The sequence below is a fragment of the Nomascus leucogenys genome, chromosome 14, assembly GCF_006542625.1.
Source record: "Nomascus leucogenys isolate Asia chromosome 14, Asia_NLE_v1, whole genome shotgun sequence".
Classification (NCBI taxonomy): Eukaryota; Metazoa; Chordata; class Mammalia; order Primates; family Hylobatidae; genus Nomascus; species Nomascus leucogenys.
Window position 1 is genome coordinate 47,054,717 of NC_044394.1, and position 9,138 is coordinate 47,063,854.

Below are 9,138 nucleotides of genomic sequence, written 5' to 3' on the forward strand. Positions count from 1 at the left end.
AGTTTTAAATGAAACCCAACATCTCCTCTTGATAAAAACCCTCAATAAATTAGACATCAAAGGAGCATACCTCAAAATAATGAGTTATCTATGACAAACCCACAGCCAAGCTCATACTGAACTGGCAAAAGCTGGATTCATTCCCCTTAAGAATCAGAACAAGACAATATTGCCCATTCTCACTATTCTGACTCAACCTGGTACTGGTAGTCATAGCAGAGCAGTTATGCAAGAGAAAGAAAAAGAGGAAATTCAAATAGGAAAAGAATAAGTCAAATTATCTCTCTTCATAGATGATATTACTCAATACCTAGAAAAACTTAAAAGACTACCAAAAATTCCAACAACTGATAAATAACTTCAGTAAAATTTCAGAATATATAATCAATGTACAAAAGTCAGTAGCAGTTGTATACACCAATAACATCCAAGCTGAAAGCCAAATCAAGAATGCTATCACATTTATAATGGCCACACAAAAAAATACCTAGGAATATATCTAACCAAGGAGGTGAAAGAACTCCATAAGAATAACAAAAATTTCTGCTGAATAAAATCACAGATGACACAAACAAATGGAAAAACATTCCATGTTCATGGATGGGAAGAATGAGTATCATTAAAATGGCCATACCGCCCAAAGCAATCTCTAGATTTAACACTATTCGTATTAAATTACCAATGTTGTTTTCACAGAATTAGGAAAAAAACTACTCTAAAATCCATATGGAATGAAAAAAAGAGCAGGAATCACCAAAGCAATCCTAAGCCAAAAAAAGAAAAAAGCCAGAGACATCACACTGTCCAACTTTAAACTATATTACAAGGCTACATAACCAAAACGCTACAGTACTGGTACAAAAACAGATACATAGACCAGTGGGACAGAATAGAGAACCTAGAAATAAAGTCACACACCTACAACCAAGTGAACATCCATGAAGCTGACAAAAATAAGCAATAGGGAAAGACTCTCTATTCAATAAATAGTGCTGGGATAACTGCCTATCCATAGGCAGAATGAAACTGGCTCCTGTTCACTGTTCTGTGTCTTCTGTTCCTAGAAGCCCAGTCTCTATGGCCCTGTGACCAGCAGGCATTCAGAGATCCATAGCTAAGACACCAGAACCTGCTGCAAGCCTAGAAATGGAACTGTTGACATTCAGGGATGTAGCCATAGAATTCTCTCCAGAGGGGTGGCAATGCCTGGGCACTGCACAGCAGAATTTGTATTGGAATCCGATGTTAGAGAACTACAGAAACCTGGTCTCTCTGGCTTTGTGTTCTCATTTCACCCAAGATTATTGACCAGAGCAGGGCATAAAAGATTCATTCCAAAAAGTAGTACTAAGTAGATATGGAAAATATAGACATAAGAATTTGCAATTAATGAAAGCCTGTAAGAGTGTGGATGAGGGTAAGATGCAGAAAGGAGGTTATAATGGACTTAGCCAATGATTTTCAACTACATAGGACAAAATATTTTTTCAAATGTCCCACATTTATTTACATATGAAATGTGTTTCATACAGTTATGATGGATGGAGTGTATAACACCTGACAGCAGCAAGACCTTTCGAGGAACTGAACATTGACTACAGTATATCATGCAAGTATCTATATATACACAAAAGAATTCCTTTTCTTAAAAAAAAAAGTACAAAACATGTTCAGGGATAAACACAAGATATAAAATGCAAAAGGAAACACAAAACAAAACCAAAAAATATAACTCTCTCAGAGAACTATAAACGGAAGGGACAGAAGAGTACCTCTACTGCATTTTAGTGAAGCACAACTACCGACGTTAAATATACCTCTTGAAATGGCTGAACTAATCCCATGTGGCTCAGTGCTTAAGGTAACAGCCAATTGCGATACACAGCTGGCTGCATTGATAAGTCGGTGGCTGACGTCGTGCACCCCAACTCTAAGCACCAGAGCGTTTGGCAGTAGCACCCAGAACAGGAAACGCCAACTCTTTTGGAAACAAAGGATTAAGTCAGCTGATTTTTTTTCTATCAAGAGCCAGAGAAATACTTGATATTCTTAGTTGTGTTTCTGTAATAGTTAATAAGTTACATGACAAAAACCTGACTATGTAGATCTATTGGTCTAACTACGTATTTGTAACTTTTATAGTAGTCCAGCCCTTTTGTTACTTTCCCTCCTTGTGCTCTTAAAGCCAGCCTTGCAGATCTGCCCAGAAAACCTGTCCCATTCTTTTTTTCTTTAGAATAGCCTTCCCCATTCCTCAAAATGGAATTGAGGAAATCAGCATTCCTTATTAGATTCCTGGCTTCAGTTTTTATCCACGGCTGGGAAAGGAGCGACCTGCAAGGCTGCTTTAAACACCCTTCGGCATGGCCTGAAGACAAAGGTGTGCCCACACGGGAGTGCAGTTGTCTCAAACGTGCACTCACTCCCTCGGGGCAGGCACATCGAGGAGGTGCTAAGACATTTAGAAGTTCCTAGTGTTTTTGAGACCCACAATTACTTCCAATTTATGTAGTGAATTCTAAAAATTAAAAACACTAAAAAGGGCATTATTTTAGCCTGTAAGTAGTTAACCCATTCAAATTCGAAACATACAAAATGATTTATTCGAATTCAGGAACTGCCCCGTTACTAAGAACTCTGTTTTAAAGAAACAGTACAAAAAGAAAAATTCTAACCCAAAACAACTCAAAACGTTTTCCACTGATTACTGATACAAACATGTAACAAAGAGTATAAAAAGTTATTCATTTAAATATATACAAACTCTTTTAAACTCAAATTCTGTTTTAATACTTAGTGAGGATACATATGACAAGATGAAGAAGAAGGCACGTTGAAAGAGAATATATTGCAACAGCCTAGACAGTACTATTAACTCTATTATACTGCAAACTTTGTGTAACGAAAGTGTCTTTTTTATCCCAATGTGGACAGGGATTTTCCTCATGGAGCATCTGTGGCTATTTCTCATCTGAGCTCATCCTTTTGGATTTGATGAAGGCCATACCATGTGTCTGCATGTGAGTGTTTAAAGCAGCTTCAGTTTCAAAAGTTTTTGCGCACACTTTGCACTTTCTGTCTGACATGACGCCATTGGGAGATTCGTCCTCATGGCTGGGTTTGTTCTTCTGTTGGTTATCTTCCCTAGCCCCACTTTGCTTGAACACTGGCTGAGGTTCCTTTAACTTATGTACAACAAAGAGGTGCCTGGACAGAGAGACGTGAGACATATAGCAGAGGCCACACTCCCGGCACTGGTAGGAAGAACTATCCGATTTGTGCTGAGGGATGTGTTCGTGGAACTGCAGCAGGTTTTCGGTGGTGAAGCAACACACGGCACACTTGTGAACCTTAAAAACATTGATTTTCAGCTTTTTCAGTGGTTGAGTGATTGCTCCTCTGGGAGGCCTGAACTCCAGAACCAATTCTTTCAACTTCCACTTGGGGCTGGGGACCTTGGCATCTTCTTTTATTTCTGTTTCCTCCTCATTGGTGGTGTCTGTCATTTCTTTCAGGTCAGGGTCGCTGATGCCATGCATCAGCTGGACATGCTTCTCCAGCATCAACCGTTTGGTAAAGGTACCTCTGGAGTCTGGGCAGTGTGAGCAGGCATACACTTTCCTGATGCCTTTGTGCTTGATCCGGTTGTGCCAGCACAGGCTGTGGGACAAGCTGAAAGGCTTGTCACGCTGGCGGCAGGGGTGTTTATTCATTTGCTTCCCATGCTCCTTCCTCACGTGGGATATGTACACATCTCTCTGCATGAACAGGCGGTCACACTACCAACACGTCCACCCAGGACTGGCCACTTTCTTGGTTTCCATTGATTTTTTTCAAAGGAGATGGAGATTTCTTTTCCAATTTCTCTTTCCCATTCATGGATTTGCTGTCCTCTTTGTTCTGATATGCTGAATTATAAGTTGCAGGCTTAATGCTCAAAAGCAAGTCTACACCCAAGTTGGCCCTTCAATACTTTTCAATGTCCCATGCATAGACTTGTTATGGTCCATCATAAGTTGCTTCTGTGCATATAAAAGAGAACAGTCTAGACACTTGAAAACAGACATCTTCTGGTTTCCAGTGTGTTGGTCAAAGTGACGATACAGCAAGGTTCGCAGGGTAAACACAGTATTGCACATGGAACACTTACATATTATTTTTGGTTCTCCTATCTTGATGCCAGGATGCTGTGTGTAGGTGTGGGAATGTGTGCTTGGGGTGGACTTAAACGCCATTGGACAAATAGGACACTTGTAGAAGACTTTACAGTGAGAACCTTGAATGCGAGACTTCAGAGCAGCCACATCAGAGTACACAACATTGCAATGTACACGTCAAAAACCAACTCTCCTTGTGTAGTGTAGACAGTTCTTGGTGACGTGGGTCTGGAAGTGCACCAACCTGCAGATGGCCCTGCACTCAGGGCAGGTGTAGGGAGTTTTGTGCTGATGGATTCTCTGCACTGATTAGGAAGCAGCATCTGGCAGATAGTACAAGTCTTTTGTCCACTCATATCTGCAGCCTGCTGGAAAAGTGTAGCCAGCGACGTCTTGTCCTGGAAGATTTCATTACACTCCAAACATTTTAGATTATGTCTACACAGTTTGGAGGGGTCTTCATCTAGGGGCATGGCTGTGGTGCTGGGAGTGCTTGAAAGAGCCGATATGACTGTCCCAGTTATGCCAGACTGAATTTTTGTGACAGTGTGTATGCCAGCTCCCACAGGGCTCTGAAGAGTGGAAGATGAAGAAGAAGTATTGCTTGATGGAGAAACTGTCATTTGACCTGCTGGGACTGGCTTTAAAATTGAGTAGGAACGTTGCATTACTACCCCTTTCTCCTAATGCCCATGGGCATGGGAAAGGAGGCTGCATTTGTTGTAAAAAACGAGGTTCTTTATACAATGGTTGCATGTTACTTCGATGCACATGCTCCATCTGTCGTAGTGCTGGGTCAGACTCTTCAAGTGCAAAGGAGTCCCTACACTCCAAGCACTTGTACCCATGCATCAGTAATGTGATCCCTGCATTGGCAGGAGGACTGAGGTTTAGGATGTAAACAGGGACTGGATTGACACTGCTCAGCACCTTGTTGAGAGTTTCAACCACAGAATTCTGCAAGGACGACACCACCTGGACTCCAGACACCTTTTTGGGGGGTTGTGAGGCTGCTGCATTGATTATTGCCTGCTTTATTTGTTGCTGAGTTTTGCTTAGCACTTGACGGAGTTCAGAGGTGGCCTGGGCACCCTGAGGCAGAAGGTTAAGGTTGGCAAGGTGCACAGTCTTTGGCACAAGTTTGGCATTGGCCAGGCTGGATGCTGGCATCATGACAGTTTGCTCCTGGATGGCATTGGCAGCTTTAACGATGGTGCTGCTGGCACTCTGGACAGAGGCAGCAGGTATGACTGTGGTTTTCACCGTCGTGTTGTTAGCGAGCTTCAAATTAATGACTTGGGATCCTGCTGTCTTCACAGCAGACACTGGGGGGAAAGCAGTAGCCACAGGCTTGATTGTGACCTGTTTAGGGGTGGGCTCTGCAGGGGAAACTGCATTGGTCACCACTGCAGACTGGAGAGGCACCCTGGGGGGAGAGGAAACGGCAGTGGCTGATGCTGGAGGCAACAGAAGGGATGTCACAGAGGCCATCATGACGCCATCTGCTCGGAAGGTTTCTTCTCAGAGTCAAGATCCACTTCTGGCAATACCCTGGTCACTGTTCTCTTGATTTCCCCAGAAGATGTCTTAATGGTTTTTATGTGGACTTTGGGGATTGCTGGTGTGGATCCTGCAGGAGAGGACTGGGTTCCCTTGCTGCTGTTCTCACTTGAGATGTTTCTGGGACTATCCGGTTGCTTTAGGGATGGTTTTTTTGTCCCGTCGATGAGATTCCGGGATCCAGGAGACTTGGCAGCGGCTCTCGGACTGTCGTTTACTTCTTTTAGTAATGGGGAGGATTCCCTCGAATTGGCCACTTGTTCTTTGGAGGAGTCTGAAGCCGCCTTTTTAGCGCTGAGAGCTGTGATGGCAGCAATGCAAGACGAGAAGTGGGAGGACAACTTTGTCTTTGACGGTGCAATGCCAAGGAGGCCAAGAATTTCATACACAGTCAAACAAACATCATAAGCAAAGGAGAAGATACTTTTCAGACAAGCAAATGTTAAGGGAATTTATTACCACCAGACCTGCCTTAAAAGAGGTCTTTAAGGGAGTGTTAAATATAGAAACAAGCCAGGCGCAGTAGCTCACGCCTGTAATCCCAGCACTTTGGGAGGCTGAGGTAGGCAGATCACTTGAGCCCAGGAGTTCAAAACCAGACTAGGCAACATGGTGAAACCCCGTCTCTACAAAAAATATAAAAATTAGCTAGGAATGGTGGTATGCGCCTGTGGTCCCACCCACTCAGGAGACTAAGGCAGGAGGATGGCTTGAGCCCAAGAAGCAGAGGTTGCAATGAGCCCAGATCATACCACTGCACTCTGCCTGGGCAGCAGAGTGAGATCGTGTCTCAAAATAAAATAAAATAAATATGAGAACAAAAGACCATTACCAACCACCACAAAAACACACTTAAGTACATAGACCATTAACACTATAAAGCAACTACAAAATCAAGTCTAGTCTGCAGGATCAATTCCATACATAGAATTATTAACTTTGAATATAAATGGGCTAAATGCCCCAATTGAAACGCACAGAGTGGCAAGTTGAATAAAGAAGCAAGACCCACTTGGGTGCAGTGGCTCATGTCTGTAATTCCAGCGCTTTGGGAGACCAAGGTGGGCAGATCGCTTAAGCCCAGCAGTTCGAGACCAGCCTGGGCAACATGGGAAAACCTCGTCTCTATAAAAAATGTAAAATTAGTCAGGCATGGTGGCATGCACTTGTAGTCCCAGCTACTCCAGAAGTTGAAGTGTAAAGATCACCTGAACTCAAGAGGTTGAGTCTGCAGGAAGCCATAATTGTGCCACTGCATTCCAGCATGGATGAAAGAGACGGATTGGTCTCAAAAAATTAAAACAAACAAACAAACAAACAAACAAGACCCAACTGTATGCCATCTTCAAGAGACCCATCTCACACATGCAATGACACAGATAGGCTCAAAGTAATGGGATGGAGGAAAACCTACCAAGTAAACAGAAAACAAAAACAAAACAAACAAACAAAAAAATAGCAGGGGCTGCTATTCTAATTTCAAACAAAACAGACTTTAAGTCAACAACAATCAAAAAAATACAAAGAAGGGCATTACATAATGATAAAGTGTTCAATTCAACAAGAAGACTGAACTCTTCTAAATATATATGCATCCAACACAAGAATTATGTGTGCAGCCTGGGAGCACCCAGATTCATAAAAACAAATTCTTAGAGACCTGTGAGGAGGCTTAAATTCCCACACAATCATAGTGGGAGACTTCAACACTCCACTGACAGATTAGACAGATCATCAAGGCAGAAAACTAAAAAATATATGTGGGACCTGAACTCAACACTTGACCAAATGGAACTAACAGACATCTACAGAATTCTCCACCCCAAAACAATAGAATATATATTCTTCTCATCACCACATGGTGCATACTCTAAAACTGACCACACGATCAGACAAAAAACAATTCTCAACAAATTTTTAAAAATTGAAATCATACTAATTACGCTCTCAAACCACAGCACAATAAAAATAGAAGGGAATACTAAGAAGATTGCTCAAAACCATAAAATTACATGGAAATTGAACAACCTGCTTTTGAATGACTGCTAGCTAAATAATGAAATTAAGGCAGAAATAAGCTTCAAAACCAAAGACAAAAAGATAAGACATACCAGAATCTCTGTGATACAGCTAAAGCAGTGTTAAGAGGAAAGTTTATAGCATTAAAAGCTCACATCAAAAAGTTAGAAAGATCTCCAATTAACAACATAGCATCACACCTAGAAGAACTAGAAAAACAAGATCAAACCAACCATAAAACCAGAAGAAGGCAAGAAATAACCAAAATCAGAGCTGAACTGAAATAAAGTGAGGCATGAAAAAACATACAGAAGATCAATAAAACCAGAAGTTTTTTTAAAGACTAAATAAGATAGATAGAACGCTAACTAGACAAACAGTGGAAGAAAGGGAGAAAATCCAAATAAACACAATCAAAATTGACAAAGGAGACATTATAAATGACCCTACGGAAATACAAAAAACTCTGAGACCATTATGAACACTTCTAGGCACACAAACTAGAAAACCTACAAAATGTGGAAAAATTCCTGAAAACACAACTGCCCAAAATTGAACCAGGAAGAAACTGAAACCCTGAACAGACTAATAATGAGTTCTGAAACTGAATCAGTAATAAAATAATTTCCATCTAATTTTATGATTTTGAGCAAGAAAAAGCCCAGGATCAGATGAATTCACAGCCGAATTCTACCAGATGTATAAAGACGAGCTGCTACCATCCCTACTTGAAATTATTCCAAACAATTGAGGAGCAGAGACTCCTCACTAACTCATTCTATGAGGCAAGCATCATTCTGATACCAAAGCCTGCAGAGACACAACAAAGAAAAAACTACAGGCCAATATCCTTGATGAACACAGATGCAAAAATCCTTAACAAAATACTAGCAAACTGAATCTACCAGCACATCAAAAAGCTAATCCACCATAATCAAGCACGGTTTATCCCTGGGATAAACAAGCAAGATTGGTTCAACATATGCAGATCAATAAATGTGACTTAACACATAAACAGAACTAAAAACAAAAACCACATGATCATCTCAATAGATACAGAAAAGACTTTTGATAAAATTCAACATCCCTTTATGTTAAAAACCCTTAATAAACTAGGTATTGAAGGAACATACCTCAAAATAATAGGAGCCATTTATGACAAACCCACAGCCAACATCACACCAAACAGGCAGAAGCTGGGATCATTCCCCTTGAGAACTGGAACAAGACAAGGATACCCACTCCCATCACTCCTATTCAACACAGTACTAGAAATCCTAGCCAGAACAATCAGGCAAGAGAAAGAAGTAAAAGCATCCAAATAGGAAGACAGGAAGTCAAACTATCTCTGTTTGCAGATAACATGATTTTATACCTAGAAAACCCCATAGTCTCTGCCTAA

At 41.2% G+C, this 9,138-nt stretch overlaps 1 pseudogene; it reads right to left on the reverse strand.

Moving 5' to 3' along the window:
* Positions 1-2,960: 2,960 nt before the first annotated feature.
* Positions 2,961-6,109, reverse strand: LOC100596509 (annotated as a pseudogene).
* Positions 6,110-9,138: the final 3,029 nt, after the last annotated feature.